The following is a 20,175-nucleotide window of genomic DNA, read 5'->3' as shown; positions in this document are numbered from 1 at the left end:
TTCGAGTAGCAGCAGCAGAGACTCACTGGGAGGATGAGGTCCTTATTTTTCTTTTTCTGCAAAGGTTATGTGAAGAAATAATCACCTGGTAACAACTCCGTCTCATCATGTATTTAAGCACTAGTCTTTCCCTACCTCCTCGCTCAGTATTGGTTGGCCTTTCGAGCTACTTAGTTGCATTACGCCTTCTACCTCTTCGTACTATTCAGGTTCCGACTTTGGTTTTTCCCCTCTTACTAGGTTTTTTGGATTACGGCTCGGCTTCGGTTGCTCTCTCTCAGTTTGGATCTCTGGCTTCCCCTGGACTCTCGGCTCTCTCCTTCGTCTACGGTATTTGGAGCACAACTTGTCTCTATCGGCTCCTGCAAGTGGGTGCATTACTTGGTTTCGGTTTCACTGGCCGAATCCTTAACAAGTAGCTAAATACACAGGTCACACTGCTCCAGTTGAGGCTCAAACTCACAACCTCAGCATGACTCTGCTGTGCATTGCTGTATAAGCACCGCGCGCTGACCGACTTCGCCACTGGAGCTGTTTAACACCCTCTCCTCATACAGACTGACGCTGCAGAAACACAGGCTGCAAACAGGGTTTCGGTTGTGGATCCATCTCCACATGGGGGAAAGGGACAGTAAAATAGCAAGGAAAATACAAGAGAAGAAACTGAAAGAATTGTGCTCACTGCAAAGTAGAAAGGAAAGAGGTGGCCGGATACGTAAAACAACTCCGCAGATAATTTGTAACGACATTCTTTGGTGACAATCAGCGGTCGGATTTCTCTTCAGGTTCAGCTCTGCAGTTTGAACGTACATTCTCCGAGATTGGTTAGCTATATTTGATCAGCTGATATTAAATAGGACTAATAAGAATCAATACAATTGATGTCTGGCAAAGGCAAATAACCTTTGTACATGATCTGGAATGTGACTGGTTAAATTTCAGCACAGTTGCTACCCCCTTTATAAATGGTGTGCACACTTATACAACCAAGACATTGAAAGTTTTTTTTTTATTATTGTTCCAAAAAATGTTCCATTTGTTTTCTTTCTAAAATGTTGTTGATTAAAAGATCTTATTAAATGCGAAAAAATCTGATTGTGAAAAGGTCAAATTCTTAGTGAAAAAATCAGTAATGTGAGGAAAGATGAATTGTGGGAGCCCCTTGACTCCTCGTGTCGTTCTGTATTTCTCGCTCATTCTACTGGGAGTTGTGCCGTCGCTTCTGGATAAAGTCTGTCAGTGGTCATTCCAGATGGGTCAGGTATGACTGCACTTCGGCACAAGAAGAGACATGTGATTTGCGAGGATCCCAGCAGTGGCTTTGCTTTTTTCTAGAGCCCAGATAGCTCAGTTGGTAGAGCATCAGCCTTTTAATCTGAGGGTCCAGGGTTCAAGTCCCTGTTTGGGCGGTTGTGCTTTTCTTCAATCTATTGTGAATGTCATTCTAAATCGTCTTTTATCTTTCCCTCTTCTAGCTGTACTGTGGTTATTTTAAATGTTCATCACTTGTATTTTCTTTAGTGTTTCCTTTCACAAACCAAAAATGTTCAAGGTGATCTTCTCACCACACTCCACGTAAATAAATTAAAAGAAATCACAGTAGAGTAAAGGACACGCAGTGAGGAGCTCCTGCAGTGAGTACTCTTGAATACGACAAGAGGAAAGGCACACTGCACATCTGCGGAACATCGCAAAGTAATTTTTTTATTAAAGGTTCAAGGAAACCTGAATATGTTTGCTAGAAGTATTTCAGAATCACAGTCAAATCGAGTATGATTGCTGCACAGATCTGCCGTGTGAATTTAGAATACTGTTTGTGCGTTGTATAAAATACGCTGTTCAAAGCTTTTAAAAAACTACAGAGATACGTTTCGGAATGCGTCTTCCTGTAAAAATAAAATCTCTACACGGGTGCTATAAGCAGAGTCTGAAGCCTGCTTAACAGAAGAACTATATTCAGAGGGCCAAAGAAGTGAATATTTCACCAAGTGAGAGAAAGCATCTCAGAAAAAGGAGGTGCAGTCTCTTCCATGCAGAATAACACCACAAAGTCAGACTACAAGTGCTGAAAAGCTGCTATCAAGGGTAACCCGGCCGAGCGCTCTAAGGAGCTGGATTAAAGCTCCGTCTCTTCGAGGGCATGAGTCGGAATCCCACTGCTGCCCAGTATCTCCTTGTTAAGAATCATGGTTTTGTTGTTGTACATTCTGCGCGATTAAATCAGTTTCAATAGAATTAATTTGAACAGTCATATTTGTTTTATTCCTCCTACCATGGCAATTTGTGCTCAAAGATTTAACTTTTTTGTATTTTAAAAAACATGCTAGCCTTGATGGGAAAGTAAGCGGAACTGCAGGTGTGGTGGCCAAGTGGTAAGACGTCGGTATCAATAAAGTCAATAATCTGTTAAACATTTTATGCCATTTTTTCCATAGATGATATTCACGTTGGAACAGTGAGAAAGGTGTGCCTGGATGCGCTTGAACCATCACCTTACTATAATTTTAGTCCCAACCTGGCCGCACTAAGCAATTGTACCACAGAGTTTTCTCCATTTGCAGTTTTGGGTAAAAAATAATCTGCACTTTTAAGCAAGTATTGTATTTAAATTTTGCAAATTTCTTGAAAAAGGTTGTTTCAGAGAGAAACTGAGTAGATAGAAATAGCCCAGTCAGTAGAATATTGAACTTTTTATCTCTAGGTCCCTAGTCAGGCGACTGATTTTCTTGCAACTACTGTGAATAGATGGTCTTTTGTCCCTCAGTTTTTCAAGTTGTTCTATGAATGTTTGAAATGTTCAATATTTTTCATGCTCTTAAGCACTTTCCGTCACAAAGTTTATGGTGTTCTTGGTGCTGTGCTGCACGTAGATAATGTAGACGAGAGCACAGGTAACAATACAGGACAAGCAGTGAGGAGCTCCCGTAGCTTTCAACTCAGTGCAGAGTCCAGAGGGAGGCCTAGGTCGCTAAACAATCAACAGGTATCTAATAATGACATTCACAAAGGTGACAATGCGTTTTTTCAACATATCCTTATATTTACCCATACAGCACAATTTTCTATACCCTCAAATCCCCAATGTAACTACTTTCTCCTGAGAAACACAAGTATAGAGTGAAATCACAATAACTTATACAACAAATCTATTCAAACGCCCAGATATGAGAGAACACACCCCTTTAAATATGTATTTCCTTCATTTCAGTTTTCTTCCCTCCCCAGGATACCTGAAAATTCACTATCGCATATTAAAGGCTGTACATGTAATACATCTACTAATAAAGATGGACATTAAAGTTAATTATTAAAAAAATACACTTTTCATTAAGACATGTATTGATAAAATTATTGTGAATAGTTGTGGTGTCTGGAAAGCAATTTTTGTTAAATATAACAATTTTCAAGTGAGTGGTGCATAAGCTTGTTATTTAGTGACTTAATTATTTCCACTGCATTCACAACAGTTCTAATGTGTTTGCTTGTTCCGCATAGCCTGCTACTGAGTTGTTTTCGGAACTGAAACCTATAAGAACATTATTTAAGATGCACCATGACCCAGAATCGTTCATTGGGACTAGGATTAATATCAATTGAAAGTACTCCAAAATAAAATATTTAACCTGAATATTAAAAGAGTAGGAAAGTATTAAAACAACACCATAACGTCTTGACTTCCAATCTTCTTCCAGGTTCAGGCCATGTACAGTAAAATGACATAATCAGTTGAGTCATGCCGAGGCTGAAAGTTTAAGCCTCACCTGGAGCAGCCTGGTTTTCTGTCTTGACAAAAAAAGCGTTTTGTTCCACAACGGCGTGAAATGATCATGTCTTTCACTCTACTTCTCTCTTGTAGTAAAGCAGATCTTGCTAGGTGAGCATTTGCTCCGGTAAATTAGGTCACTTTTCATGATAACTCACTTCTTCTAAACACAACATTTCCTGGTGATGTTTTCTCCATGAAAAAAGACATTTTCCCTTACATGATTTCTCATTTTGTTTCATCAAAGAGTACAGAAAGAAGAAAGAAAGAAAGGAAATGTGTGGTAAATGAACTCTGTCGTCTGTGGGAGATGTCAAGCGCATTGGACATGAAAAGTGCCCAATAAAAGCCATTTCTCTTCATTTCTCTTACAGTCAGGGCTCCTGTTCCGTGTAAAGGAGGCAGCTTGCTCAGCCAGCAGACTCAGGGCTTACTGAACGCAGGTGTCTCAGAGTGGTGTGTCCAAGCGGCTGTAAAAGAGGAGAATTCCGCTGGCGCTGTAGCTTAGTTGCTTTAAGTATCTGTCTCGTTAACTGGAGATCCTGGCTCCACATCCCAGCTGTGCCCTTCTTCCTGTCTTTTTGTGCAGAAAGTACCATTTTGGACAACCGCATAGGGGTTGATTTAGTTTAATGCATTAATGCATTTCCTTTTTGCAACAACTTGTTTTTCAAGAAATTCATACAGCTTGTGAAAAATGAAATTTAATTCTTGGCTATCAGAGCAGTAGGAATATTGCCGACTGGCAAGAAAATGCAAGCAATGTTTATTTTCTTACCAGAAAGGTGCGAATGGAGCAAAGCCTTTCTCATCAGTCTCTGTGGTGCAACCGGCAAGCGTGTTTGGCTATTAACTAGAAGGTTAGTGGTTCAAAACCACCCAGGGACGATCTTCTTCTTCTTCTTCTTATTATTATTATTATTATTATTGTCAATGTTAACACTGTCTCCACAAAAGCCGAAACTTTAACCCTCTTTATATTTGCCGAAAATGCGAGTCTTTTGCCCGTGTCCAACAACAACACTTGAGACCAGGGAAGTCCAATAGTGATCAACACCGCAACTCCCCAGAAATCCATATTTACCCATGGAAAAGTATCTTTGAAGGGCTGGCGGGAGATATCATTTATACTCCTGTTGTATCCTCTGCTAAAATACTTTAGAAATACAACGTGGATTTGTTTGAGAATTTGACAAGCATTGTTGCGTTAGCACTGTGAAGTTGGATGTTGATATTTTGATATATTTACCTTCATTTTAACATAAATATAAACATAAATGCTGTACAATCTGTGCTATACAATCAAACACAGGTATATTTTGAGTCTCGTGCTGATCGTCCTGTGGATCCAAAAGAAAATTTTACAGCTGATACATTTTCGATTGTAATTTGCATCTAGCTACAATGTCCCTGGAAAAGAGATTTTATTAGTTGCGTGCAATCGGTATCTTTTACTTTACGTATGGTAGTGGAAATAGTTTTAAAAATGTTTTCTAAAGAAGATTGTATTGCCAGGACCTGCCTTTAGCGCTCAGTAGCGATGACGCTGTTGATATAGATGGAGAAGAAATGTAAGATGAATTGATGATCTAAGCTAAAATAGCCCTAACACGCCTCCTGGAACAGTGTTTGTATTCATAGCAAGTAATATTCTTTTTCAAACCCGAACGTTGCTTTTGCATTAAGTGTTACATAACAATTACCGGTTTCGGTAGCTTCTGAAGAGCGCACTTTTCCAAACTGAAGCCTATAAGAACATTATTCAAGATGCACCATGGCCCAGAATCGTGCATCGGGACAAGGATTAACATCAATCGAAAGAACTCCCAAATAAAAGATTTGACCGAAAAATTGAAAGAGTAGGCAAGTATTAAAACAACGCCATAACTTCTCGACCTCCAGTCGCTTTCCTGGTTCAGGCTATGTAAAATGACATGATCAGTGGAGTCATGCCACGGTTGTGAGTTCAAGCCTCACCTGGAGCAGCCTGGTTTTCTGTCTTGACAGGTAAACAGTGTTTTGTGTTATTTGCTAAATGGAGAGAGGATTCTGTGTTAATTGTGCTCCTCCTGGGAGAGGTCAAGATGAGAAGTTCACGACGCTGGTAGTAAATATCCTGTCCAGGAATATCGGGGCTGTAGGGGGTCAGATCTATAGATGTAGTAAACACATCAGTGGAGACGGTGTGTCTGCTCTCTGTGAGAGAGCCGGGCAGAAAGAATAATCTGTGGTCTGGGAAGAAGAGACCCTCGTTGGAAGAGCGGCGCTCCTCACAGGAGAGAATGAAAAAAATCTTTTTCAGGGACACTGATTGTTCTCTTTGGGGGAATTAAAAGCACTTATAGCAAGTGACCTTGTGGCGCAACGGTAGCGCATCTGACTCCAGATCAGAAGGTTGCGTGTTCAAATCACGTTGAGGTCAGCCGATGAGTTTGCAGGTGCTGCTGGTGCCGAACCCGGAAATTACACCACGCAGTTGGGTTTTATCTGTACACCACATAGGTAATCTGAACGAAGTAACAGCGCAGTACAGAACACCCAGTCAGGAGCTTATGCAGCGAATCATCTTGAACACGACAAGAGAAAAGGCACACTGCACATCCCCGAAACATCACGTCCGGCTTTAGAGACAGTAACATCAGAGAATGGAAGTTTCAGACCTCCCTTTTGTTACAGGTTCAAGCAAACCTGAAAGTTAGGGAGTGTTTGGTCACTTTTGTATGAAAAAGTGTCTGAAGCTTGTAATTATAATTTGCCCTTTTTTAATTGTGGTTGAAATCAACTCCCATGTACCAAGACCTTACAGTATATTCATGTTTACTTAAATGACTAACGCTATTGAACATTAGTTGGTGTTTCTTTTGTAATGATTTGCTATTTCATGCAGGAAAGAAAGGAACCCAGACCCAACGTTTGCTTTCAGGTGCGGTCTATTTACATAACGGACATCTATTTCTGGGGAGCCTGATTTAAATCACACAACCCCGGTAGAAGTCGAATCGACAATCTAATAAACCGAAATCAGACGCGTTATCCATTAAAGCACTAGCCCGTCACGTAAATGAATTGCACCATGGTGAGTTCAGCGCCGCTACTAGTAATACCCCACCCCCATCTTAAATTTCTAAGTGAGAAACGTGTTTTCTACATTTTTATCAGTTTTAAAAAATCATCACTTTTAAGCAGACAAAGCCTTTATGTGTCGCTCTGAATTTCTAATTGATTTAGAATTCCAAGAAAAAAGCGTTTTGTTCCACAATGGCGTGAAATGATCACGTCTTTCACTCTACTTCTCTCTTGTAGTAAAGCAGACCTTGCTAGGTGAGCATTTGCTCCGGTAAATTAGGTCACTTTTCATGTTAACTCACTTCTTCTAAACACAACATTTCCTGGTGCACGTTTTCTCCATGAAAAAAGACATTTTCCCTTACATGATTTCTCGTTTTGTTTCATCAAAGAGTACAGAAAGAAGAAAGAATGGAAAAGCGTCGTAAATGAACTCTGCCGCCCTTGGGAGATGTCAAGCGCATTGGACATGAAAAGTGCCCAATAAAAGCCATTTCTCTTCGTTTCTCTTACAGTCGGGGCTCCTGTTGCGTGTAAAGGAGGCAGCTTGCTCAGCCAGCAGACTCAGGGCTTACTGAACGCAGGTGTCTCAGAGCGGTGTGTCCAAGTGGCTGTAAAAGAGGAGCATTCTCCCGGCGCCGTAGCTTAGTTGCTTTAAGTACCTGTCTCGATAACTGAAGATCCTGGCTCCACATCCCAGAAATTTAATTCTTTGCAGAGCAGAAGAAATATTGCCGGCTGGCAAGAAAATACAAGTTATTTTTTTTAACCAGGAAATGGAGAATAGCCTTCCCAATTAGTCTCTGTGGTGCAATCGGCGAGCACGTTTGGCTGTTAACCGGAAGGTTGGTGGTTCAAGCCCACCCAGGGGCGGCCCTGTTGTTGCCATTGATGATCAAGAGTCTCACCACCCACTCTATGATGCCCCATAGTGGTGATCTGTAAGCAGTGTGTCTTTTACCCACCCACTTGAAATAACAGCAAGCTGGAGTCCCAGCCCAGCTCCTCTCTCTCTCCCCTTGGATCTGGGAGATTTCCTCACAACCAAGATGAGTGTGTTGACACAGGTATCTTGGAAAGCTGAGGAGGACAGGGGAGTCGCCCCAGCCCCTGTACCCCCCTGGTACAGCAGTGTAAGCAGGACAAGGGAGAGGGGTTTCAAGAACTCACCAATCCTGTCTACGTAGCCTCAGATCCAAACTTGGCCAGGAGGCCAGGACCTCATCGTACAGCTCCAGGGCTGCCAGAGCCAGGCTGGGCTGAGCGGGTATTGCAGCGGATGTGCAAGAGGGCGTGTGAGGGATGCACGCGAGGGAGTATTGGGGTGTCCAAAGTGAAGGTCCATGGGCTGTTCCTCTGGAGATTCGTCTCCTGGCCCTTTTGGCTGTCCCACGGCTGGATCTTGGTCTCCTGCCTGGTGATTTGTTAGGCAGGCCTGAGGAGACAGGGGCACAGAGACGTCATGAGGAGGACAGAGAGAAACCAAAGACGACCTTCTCTAGGAGGACAAGGCCCTGCCCCTGGTCTCCCAGGAATCCCGGTCCCCTTCATTACAGCTGAGAGCATACTTTTCGACAAATGTCACAGACACATAAGACTTACAAACTCACAGCTCTCGGCATCCTGAGGCGAGACACAGGGGGAGTCTGCTCCCTCTTTCTCCGACAGTCCGCAATTTTCTCCTGAAGGATCTACAGGAGGAGAGATACTGTCCCATCAGATGACAGCAGCAGACCTCATCCAACCCCACCTTCCCTTTCACACACACCCACACACAGGCATGATTTTGTCACCTTCAACACCACATCCACCATCACAACCTCCACTATCTTCATCATCATCATCACCACCTGCACCATCACAATGTCCACTATCTTCATCACCATCATCATCACCTGCACCATCACAACCCCCACTACCTTCATCAAGATCATCTTCATCACCAATGATCAACTCCACCATCTTCATCACCGTATCCTTCTTCATCATGTCCACCATCATCATCAAAAGCTTTTTCATCAAGACAATCATCATGTCCACTATCATCATCAACAGCTTTTTTATTAAGACCATCATCATCTAGACCACTTTCATTCTCTTCACTATCATCTGTATCACTATCATAACCCTGAGCAGAACACACTGGTTATCTTACTCTGGAAGAGTCTTTGCTCAGAGCCTCAGAGTATCGGTGGCCCCTCTTTGACCTTTCAGGGTCATGTCTGTCTCTGTTGAGACCTGTCAGCAAGTTGACTGCTTTAGTCTCACCAGTAGAAGTCGACCAAGTTTATGTGTGTCGGGACAGGCTTTTTCGTAGTCAAACAATATTAAACATTTAAGGAAGAGCACTTAAAATGACAGGAGGAGGCACTTCTTTACATAAAAGGTGGTAGAGGTGTGGAACAAGCTGTCTAGCCATATTGTTGAAGCAGATTCCCTGGCTTGTCTCAAGAGACAGCTGGATGAGACCCTATGGTCAGGACAGGAGGCACTACTGTACATAGAGGGTGGTGGGGGTGTGGAACAAGCTACCCAACCATGTTGTTGAAGCCAATACTCATGTTTCTCTGGGATCTGCCCCAGGCACTCACAGCTCTCTGGATGTTGGTCTGGACTCTAGAGTGTGATTCCATTCGCAAGCGACCTGAACACCTGTTGATGGGTCACTTCTCAGACACACATACAGACACCCACACACATATAACATACATTCACAGACACACATAGACACTACAAATACTCACAGACACACACCCACACACTCATAACTACAAATACATTATAACACAAATGCCACTAACATTATAACAGTAACACTATCGCTAAGACTTACACTATCATCATAATTACTAAACTACTAAAACTGACACAAACTACTACTACACTACTAAAATTAATAATAACAGTAATGCTATCACTAAAACTAACGTAACATTATTATAACATTATAATCACTAATATTAATATTAACATGAATACTAGCATTAAAACTATCAGTAGCACTATCATCATTAATACTGACATGAACACTGGCATTAATATTAAATATTAAAACTACCGATTGTACTCTGACTAATATTAAGATGAATACTATAGCATTCGTTTTAGTTGATGTCCGTGATGTCACACCGCTCTTTGTGATGAAGGCGAGACAAAGTGACCTGTCGCCGTGGTTACCATACTCATGATTTATAAACAGTGGAAAAATGAATTTAAGCTAATTTAAACTTTGATACTTGCACAAATTTCTCAATTTGGAATATAATTTTCTTGCTCTAGGATACAATTCCTAAATAATAATTTAATTAATCATTATTTAATTTCAGATTGAACATTATTAACACTAAAGACACTATGGTAATTGATCGATAAAGGCGGTATTGACTGTTTTCTAGATATTTAAAACAGGGTCAAGAACGGGAAAAGAATCAGTACTCAACAATCGGTGGTTAATCGATTATTTTACGGTTCTTCAGTTTAATTAATTGGTTGTCGATAAATAGGTGATCAATAACTCTCCTCGGTTGCGCTCCGCGCACCTCCCGTGTCTCGCTCTCTGATCCCGGTGCTCTGGCTGGTGTCTGTGACGTCACAGCGCTCTTTCTGACAGAGCGGAGCACGACTCCGCTGGAGGAGTCTCCTTTCCGGAGCCCGAGGGGCTTTTCTTACAAATATAACATCTCCAAGAAAAACAATCCGGGCTGCGGAGAGAGGCGATTCATAACATTTGGAGAAGGAGAGTGACTATCCGAGGAATGAAATTCATTTAACAGAAAAAAATATATGGTTTACTTTAGACACTAATGCGTTACAAAGCGTACTCTTGTGGAGCAGAAAATAATAGAAATATAAAGAATGCAAGTCCCTGTAACAATCTGTTCTAAGCGTTTTACATGATTCTCCACAGAATAGAAGCCAGAACGATCAGACGCCTGATCCCAGAGGTTTAAACGCGTCTCCTGGTTTGATTTCCACCCAGCTCTCAGTTCCTCAACCGGTTTGATGATTTAATCAACTGTATAACTGTTATCAGACACTGTACTGTATATTTATAAGACTCTCCGTGAGACAGGTCTTCTGTGTGATCTGAGTCACACTACTCAGAGCTACAGTCTGGTCAGCTGGTCACTATTGTAGACATGACCATCGGTCTTCTGCTGCTGATAATCACAATACACTTATAAGAGTGGCAATATTGCTGTTCATTAAATAAGTAAAAATAATAATAAGAGATAATCACATACTGCTCAATTATCAGTCAAACACTTCTGACAGAGGTTTGGAGGCTGACTTACAGTAAAGACATTAATCAGGGTAGTAATACTGAAGGGATGGAGGTCCTGGAAAGGGTTAATAGAATTTTCTTGCTTCTGACCTGGAACAGAGCCCACAGCTGCCAGATCAGTGACCCCTGAGCCCAGTTTACAGAGTGGAGAACCAGGAGCTCTTCTCTGTCTCTAAGAGGGCTAGGAGGAAGGGGAAAAGGGGGAGATGTGACCTGAGTCCAGGCTGTTCTGTCTGATATTATTCCTGTAGCAGCACTGATTGTCTGAATATCCTCTGGTACTGGATTGTGAGGATAAAGAGAAGGATGTTCTGTCTGTTCAGGAGGTAGGAGTTTGGGTAAAGTATTGAGGGATCCAATGCTCTGTGTGTGAGTCTGAGCTGTGAATCTGACTGAGAGGAGATAAAGATTTTTTTTTTATTCTGCCTCTGAGAAGTCTTTTCCTTTGCCAAGTGATGTTACATCCCCTTCAGATACTCTGCACAGATTGTCAGATCAAGAGAAGAGAAGAGAGACGGAGAGATAAGAGCACACACAGCGAGAGAGACGGGAAGGGGGAGAGAGAGGAGAAGGAGCAGGAAAACAGTCCAGGTGTTCAGCCACACTGTGACCACAGGAGACAGGGCTCCCCTGTGTGTTTCATTGTACTGCTCAGCTCTCAGCTGCCTCATCACACTGACACCCACAGCCTCACAGTACAGCCTGGCTTCCTGTGCTGGAAGAGCTCAGAGGAGCACAAACCACAGAGTCACTGCTGAGTCTGACATGCAGCTCCAGTAGAGCTCTGAGGAAACAGGCCCATTTCCTAAAGACAAGGGGGAGAAGAGATAGTGCTGTTATACTGAAGATAATATGTCTTTCTGTAAAAGTATGTTGTCATGTCATTATATGAAAATATTTAATCCTGGCTTAACAGGGATTGTTGGCTTAAATCACAGCTGTTCGGCTGTATTAACAAGAACTGATTGTTTATAGTTAATCATTTTGTTGTTTTTGAAACAGACTCCTGCTCTTCTGCTCCTGCAGTTATTATGGTGAAGTTGCAACAAATACTACTGCTGCTATTACTACAACTGCTAATACTGCTACTATCAATACAACTACTACTTCTGCTGCAACTATGATAAACACTACTGATTACTACTAATGCTACTAAAGCTACTAGTACTACTGTTACTACTGCTGCAGGTACCACTGTAACTTCTACTACTGCTGCCACTGCTACTACTATTAATAAGGAGGATGTGAGCTGTGTTCTCACTGTTCAGCCTGGGTGTATTAACAGGGACTATTTTTTATTTTTATTTTGTTGTTTCTCCGACTTTGAAACTGACTCCTGCTTTTCTGCTCCTGCTGCTGCAGTTATAGTGAAGCTGCAACACAGCTCTGTTATACTATTTATTTTAAACTAAAGAGTTTAAATACAGCATAACTACTAATACTAATACTGTTCCTACTGCTAATGCTCCTACAATTGCTAATGCTAATACCATTACTACTGCTACTACAGCTACTACTACTGCTTCCACTGATACAACTTCAACTAATAAGATTTTATTGCTACTCTTACTGCTACTTCTAATGTTACTAAAGCTACAGTGCTGCCACTGACACTACTGCTACTACCACTACTACTAATAAGGAGGAGATGAGCTGTGTTCTCATTCTGTTCACCCCCGGGGGGTGTATCAGTGTATCAGTATCAGTTCAGCTCCACTGTGCTGTTAGAGAGTCTCAGTCTCACAGTCATCTCCCCACAGAGGGACACTGGGGCCACAGCTGGAGGGGCTGGAACATCTGTGTGGACTGGAGCTGCACAGGAACAGACTCAGTGTCTGAGGAACTTGAACTTGAACTTGAACTTTATTGCCATATGTAACCGGTACTGGTACAATGGAATTCTTACTTACAGAAAGTCTCTCGATTATAAAACAAGTGTAAAAAACAAAACAAAGTGCAAACAGTGCATCAAGACAATGTACAAACAAACAATAGACAATGTGCAAGTAAACATGCAGACAGTTTGAATGTAAACAATACAGACGTGTAAACAATGACTGGAGACGTACAATTAATAAATTACAATGAGGTAGATGGTGATGGTGTAGGTGTGGTCCGAGGGGGATGGCTAAATGTGTTCGCCAGTCTCACTGCTTGTGGATAGAAGCTATTGAAGAATCTAGTGGTAAGTGTCCGTATGCTCTTATATCTCTTGCCTGAGGGCAGTGGGGTGAAGAGCTCATGCCCTGGGTGGTGACTGTCCTCTGTGATGGCCAGAATTCTACCACGGCAGCGGTCCTCATAGAGCTGTTTAATCTCGGTGAGACCGCAGCCGATGATCTTCTGGGCCATATTGACCATTCTCTGCAGTGCCTTTCTTTCTCGCGAAGAGGTGTTGCCATACCACACGGTGATCCCGTTGGTGAGGACGCTCTCGATAGTGCAGCGGTAGAAGTTCACCAACACATGTGTTGGCATCCCCCATCGCTTGAGGCACCTCAAGAAATAAAGGCGCTGCTGAGCCTTCTTCATGATAGAGTCAGTGTTCACAGTCCAGGTTAGATCTTTAGAGATGTGAATTCCCAAAAACCTAAAGCTGGTGACTGTTTCCACTTCCGTTCCATCAATACTGAGTGGGCTGTGAGTGTGTGGCCTGTGTCACTTAGAGCTGCTGTCCACCAGGATCAGTACAGAGGGGACAATCACTGCTGGGCTTTTCTTTCTTTTTCATTTAAATTATTGGGCTCTATTCACAGCCACAGGACAGCCAGTTCTTATTCAGTCCATCTTACCTTTGTATTCCTGTGCTGACCTGAGTGACCTCACTGCCACTTTAGAATGGGCTCTCATCACACTGTCCTTGACCAGGACCAGAAGACATTGCTGTCTGGAGACACAACAACTCTGTGACTCACTGCAGGACACCAGTTATTGGACACTGCCTGACACAGACAGCAAGACACACAGGACCATATTCAGGACACCAGTCACTGGACACGGACTGACACAGGCAACAAGTGACACACGACCATATTCAGGACACCAGTTACTGGACACTTCCTGAGTCACACAGCCATTGAAACCACTGTCCACTGTAGTGGCCACAGATCACAATAACACAGGAACCCACAGGAAGAAATAGGGTCAGCACAATTCTACAGTCCTTGTAGTTACTGTATAGAGACCACATCTCTCAGGACACAAATATCCAAATCTCTGACCTGAAGACACACAGTCTTTAAAAGCACTGTCCACTGCAGTAACTATAGTTACCATAGGTGAAGAATCTCAGGAACAAAGTCATTACAGCCATTGTCCACTGTAGTTAACATAATACATAGAAAATCAGAAATATAGTAATTAAAACCATCCATTGCAGTACCTCCAGCTCCCAAAAAGCACAGGAACATTGTCATTATATCTGCTGACCATTGCAGTGACCACAGGTCACAGGAACACAATTATTATAGCCAATGTCCATTATAGTGACCACAGTACTAAGAAACAAGGGAACATATTTATTACAGTCCCTGTCCACTATAGTGACCATAACACCAAGAAACAAGGAACACAGGCAACAAGAGACACAGGACCTTATTCAGGGCACCAGTCACTGGACACTGCCTGACACAGACAACAAGAATCACAGGATCATATATACATAATTGATTATCTTGATACTGATTTATAATTATAATACCTTTCTACGACTGCAGAGATTTTTTTAGTTCAATATCTGAGCTCTGCTTGCCCCTGCAGCACCTGTAGCCCTGCTGTCTGTGTGTTTCCTCCAGTGAGACACAGAGCTGCTCCTGTCTCTCCTCTCTTCCGCACTGCTGGGGGTGTCTTCAGGGAGAGGAAATAGTGATGTGGCTCTGATATATATGGAGAAGACTGAAAGGGCCCTGTCTGATTGGCCGTCCTGCCTGTGTGAGAGGTTTCTGCTGTCAGTCTGAAAAGGCAGTGCTGTGTGTGATTGGCGGGGCAGGGGGCTGTGTTGTTACTGGGGGTCTGGTGTGCAGAGCAGCAGTTCAGTTGTCCTGTGGGCTCAGGGGTGAAGATTGAAGTCTCAACTGCACTCTGTCCTGATAACAATGGAGATCTGCCTGTCCATCTTCTCTCTCGCTGTCCTGGTGCTGCACAGCTCAGCCAGTAAGAGTTCTCTTTTCTCCTGTCTCAGCCTGTCCTTTGAAATTAAAGTTTAGATGGAAATGGAGAAAAAAGTGGGTAGAAAACAATTAGCTTTGCAGGTTATTGTAATTATAAAAAAATAATAAAAATTATTACAATTTATTATATCTTTTTTTCTGAGTTTGTGAGTGAGGAAATATAATTAGTTGCTTAGAATAGTTTTAGTTTGAGATCTTTGTATTTCATGAATCCACTACAGAATATTAGTAAAATATTATTTAAATTATTTAAAAAGTTATTAATATTATTAATTTTATTCAGGTTCTATAACTCAGGAAAAATAATTTCTTAGAACAATTTTAGTTTTTACAATCACCTATATTAATTATAATTCCATGTCCATTAATGTACAATTAATCATAGGGTTATAGTTTTCGATAGAAATGGAGCAAAGAGTACTCTGGTTGAGAGATTTTATTTTAAATGAAGCTTTGTGGGAATTTATCAAAAATTGTTAAAATTATTTTTGTCTGGGTTTGCAAGTTAAACAAATTCAATCTATGGTTATTTTATTAAATAAATCAGAATGAATTATATTTATACCATGGATGCTACATGTACTACACTCATCTCTCCAATATACTTGTTGGTTAATTAACATGTTATTAATACATAATTTTATACGTATTTAGAAACTATGCTGTATAAGACATGTCAGGCTGGGTCAAAAGTGTTTTTTTTTGTTACCATGTTAATCATCTACAGTAGATACTGGTCATTATCACTCTCTTCATAATTTGTGATATTATATAAAAATTAGTATATAAACTCTATTTAAAAAGTTGTTAACAAATCCTAATCTGTTACACTAATAATAATAAAATTATTCATATATTAGCATAAATTTGAGGATATGCTGGAACATGTGAGAAATTAGAAAAATGATTCCATAATTATATAATAGCATACAGGCTGATTCAGAAATATTTAGCCTGTTGATTGTTTCATTATCACACAGGGTGGTTCAGAAATGTTTACCCTGGATTGTTTATTGCTTTATTGTGCTCAACTAAAGACAACTAGTAAATGTGTCATTAAAGACTAAAGTTTTATGCTAGAGAAATAAAACTGGAAATTTAATGCAGCCATTATGTCTCTTGTGTGTTCAGACAGACCTGGATTCTGTCTTTAAGCTGTGTAAGATTCAGTTGCTGTGAAATCAAGAGTTTATAAGATCTCGTGTTCCATTATGATAGAAAGTTATTAGTGTGAATTATTCCTTATACCGAGATATAATACTGAAAAATATAAAATACTGAAAAAGTAAAATATTGGAATCCTAGGCAGCCACTCAACCCAGTTCCCAGAAACACAAGACCACAAGTCCCAGCTCTCTGAAGTCACGCACTAATTACAGCCACTGTCCACTGCAGGGACCACAACTCCCAATAACACAATGACACAGTCAATTCACTCACTGTCCACTGTAGTGACCATATGTCCCAGTAAAAATACAGGAACACAAATCAAAGCCCACTGAACAGCCACTGTCCACATCAGTGACACTGCACTAAGGAGAATTTTAAGACTTTTTTTGTTCTCATTTAAATTCCGCTTTATGGATATTTATTAAAATTATCATGTTAAATATGATTTGAAATAAATATAATTCAATCTGTGAATCAAGCATCTATTAAGATTTTTAATGGTCAAATCTAAAAAAATACATTTTTTATATATTTAATGTTTCAAGAGCAAAACAAATTCTTTATTTCTCTTAATTACGGCTTCATATCTCACAATTGCAACACAGAAATAACCCACATTTCATTGTCTATCCTTTTGGGTTCTAGGGCTTGTGCCCTCACTGCTCCTACGCTAGTTCCCTAGTGACCCCATGGACTCAAACCCAGGTCTCCGGCATTGCTCAACAAGGGTCTTGCCAGCTGAGCTAAAAAAGACCTATTTTAGCCCTGGTGGCCAACATTGCTGTTATGCACAGGGGAGGGCAGTGCCGTCACCACACAGCAACTGGCTTGTACAACCTGTATGTTGGCTGTTCCATTACACTATATTCATAAATCGTACAGGATCTATAGGCCTGAAGACTTGTCTTGTCAATTACTGTAGGTCTACAGTAATTTTTATGGAAGACTATTTCCGCCAGGGAGGCTTTCATTGGACTCGGATGGAGAAGTGGGCCTCTTTTGTCAGATGAGCAACCTGGCCTACATAAGTTCATTGTTGGTGCCAGAAATGATGTCAAAATTGTGAGATATCAAGTCGTGAATACGAGAAATGAACTCTGAAGCACAGTATTTTAAGTCGCAATAGTGAGATATGAAGTCGTAATTATGAGATTTTAAGTCACAATTTCGAGATTTAAAGTCATAATGTTGAGATCTAGAGTCGAAACTGCGAGATACCATAGCGCATTTTTTTTTTACTCCCTGGCGGAAACAGGCTTCCATATAAATCACACTTTCAAATACAACACTTTTACAGAGATTCATAAGTGTGTAAATACAGAGAGTCACTGTCCTGCTAGACTCGCCAGTGTCTCACTGTAATGGGAGCCAGTCCTGACTCCCGTGAAGCATGTAATTAAGAACCCTATGCAGATGGTATTATCCAGAAGATTCTACAGGGATACAGGGAAAACACAGTGACGGAAGGACGGGATGACCAACAGGGTGCAGTGACGACAGTGATCCAGGTGCATGGGGGAAGCGTAGGCAACCAAGTCCAAATGAGGGAAGTCCAAACTGGAAACTAGGGCGTAGTCCAGGGTCCAAGTGCCGGGAGATCCATCCAAGACTGACAATTAAAACCAGGAACGGAATCAGGAACAAGAAAGTTAAAAACAAGATAACGAGGCCAGGCACTCTGAGCCAGACTCAGCTGGTCAGGACACCGTTCTGAAGCCTATGCCCTCAAGCTGCGGACGTGGGGCTACTTGATGCTAGGCGGGCCTCTGGCTGTCCATCTTCCAATGCAGAACCCTGAGCTTCGGGGTGTTTAAATAATTAGGGGGAAACCAGGGACAGGTGTACATAATAATGAAACTAAACACAAAAGGGTCAGAGCATCCTCTAGAGGAGGGATGGCGATCGTGACACTCACACACAGTCACTGTGCTGTTAGACTCACACAGTCAAGTCAAACAGGAAAAACAAAATTAAAATACAATTACCAGGTGTGATTCTAATAGGTGTAAATATAAAATATCCTGTAGACATGGTTGTAAGTATGTACGTTATAAATGTAGATTGTATATGTGTATAAATGTATAAATGTATATTGTTTCTCTTTTTGCAGGCAGTGTTGATGTGAGGCTGGTGAATGGTGCCAGTCCCTGTGAGGGGAGAGTGGAGATTTATCATGAGGAACAGTGGGGGACAGTGTGTGATGATGAATGGGATCTTGATGATGCTGCAGTGGTGTGTAGACAGCTGGGCTGTGGATCTGCTGTTTCAGCACCACAAAGGGCTCACTTTGGACCAGGATCTGAACCAACCTGGCTGGATGATGTTTCCTGCACCGGGCAGGAGTCAGCACTCAGGGACTGTAGATCAGCAGGTTGGAGAATAGAAGACTGTGGCCATCATGAGGATGCTGGTGTAATCTGCTCTGGTAAGATAGTGTACATTAATTTAATTCCAAATATGTGTTAATTATGATACCAAATGTATTCATCTGTTTCCCTATTTTCTATCATCCTAAACTAGAACACACTAGGATATTGTCTACAAGAAGTATTATTTTTGTATTTTGTTAGGGCAGTAGTTTCAGGTTCTGATTTTTCCAGAAAGCTGTCAGTCACCCGACCAGTTCTAAAAGGACAACTGTTTGGTGACAATTTCAAACCAAGAAGCTGGTGTTTCCAAGGGAGAAATCTTTGTGGGAGAGACCTTTATGGAAATTAGATTCCCACCTTCATGAACACAGATACAACCAGGAACAAATCTGTATATACACCATTTTACCTCACTGATGACCCACTGATGTGGCATCAATTATACTATCTCCCAGTGGAATTGCTATCTTATTTTCTATCGACATCTCTGAAGTTCATGCACATGCCTCATTAGTTTGAGGAAACTTTCTCATTCATGTGTTAATACAATAGGACACAGGAAGTTTGTCTCTCTCTGTCTCTCTGAACCTGTAGCTCATCTTGTCTGTCCAGGACCTTCAGTGTCGGACGTTTTAAACAGCCAGTTGAGTCTGTATCTAATTCACTGTGTCTTTACTGTTTTAATACCAATGAGGTAAGAGTCTGTTGTGGTTCCAGTGTGCTGTGGAATGAAAGGTGACAGTTGATCTGATTAGTTTCAGGTGTGTTCTAATGGTATTTTGGTGGTAGGTGCCAGTGGATCTGATCAGTTTTAGTTGGTTTTTAATGCTATTGAGCTCTAGATGAGCTCTCAAAACAGCATTGCCTATCAATAGAGATGAATTAGACCAGTTCTCTTAGTTTGTTCAGCTAATTCAATGATTTCAGGTTTACAATTCAAAACTGGACCTCTTACGTCTTAGTTCCTCAGTATGAGGAATTAAAGTTTGAAAGACTAGTTCTTTCTAAAGAGCCTTTAAAGACCTCTTTAAGGCACTGATGGTCATGTATTTATGCACTGTAGCCAGGAGCTGAGACTAAAACCTGTCACGTTCACCTTCAAAGGGTGCTCAAACTTCCTCATGTTAGCCTTTTTTAATTACCTGCATTATTTCCGGGTGTGCCTTGTTTTAGTTTCCCTATTTACGTTTACTCCTTCCTGCCTTTGGCACTCAGTTTTGGTACTGTGAGTACCAATAAATCCTGTGTGTCTTCCCTGAACACTGTCTATGGTCCTTTTTCCGGAATCGCTGCCTTGCATAGTGTCTAAACACCACCTTCCATGGGAGACCAACCTGGCTTCCGTGACAAAAC

The 20,175-nt window shown here is 41.4% G+C and overlaps 1 protein-coding gene and 2 non-coding genes across 3 annotated transcripts in view; all 3 read left to right on the top strand.

Moving 5' to 3' along the window:
- The window catches only part of LOC148669375 (antigen WC1.1-like), a 590,051-nt gene that overhangs the window by 532,705 nt on the left and 37,171 nt on the right, over positions 1-20,175 (top strand). The gene's annotated exons all lie outside the window — the stretch shown is intronic.
- On the top strand, positions 1,337-1,409 carry trnak-uuu (transfer RNA lysine (anticodon UUU)). The gene has a single exon. It is a non-coding gene; the product is annotated as a tRNA-Lys (tRNA).
- Positions 6,114-6,185, top strand: trnaw-cca (transfer RNA tryptophan (anticodon CCA)). The gene has a single exon. It is a non-coding gene; the product is annotated as a tRNA-Trp (tRNA).

The sequence above is a fragment of the Lepisosteus platostomus genome, chromosome 5, assembly GCF_059453375.1.
Source record: "Lepisosteus platostomus isolate fLepPlt1 chromosome 5, fLepPlt1.hap1, whole genome shotgun sequence".
In the NCBI taxonomy this organism is placed as follows: domain Eukaryota; kingdom Metazoa; phylum Chordata; class Actinopteri; order Semionotiformes; family Lepisosteidae; genus Lepisosteus; species Lepisosteus platostomus.
This window is presented reverse-complemented; position numbering and strand designations above follow the sequence as displayed.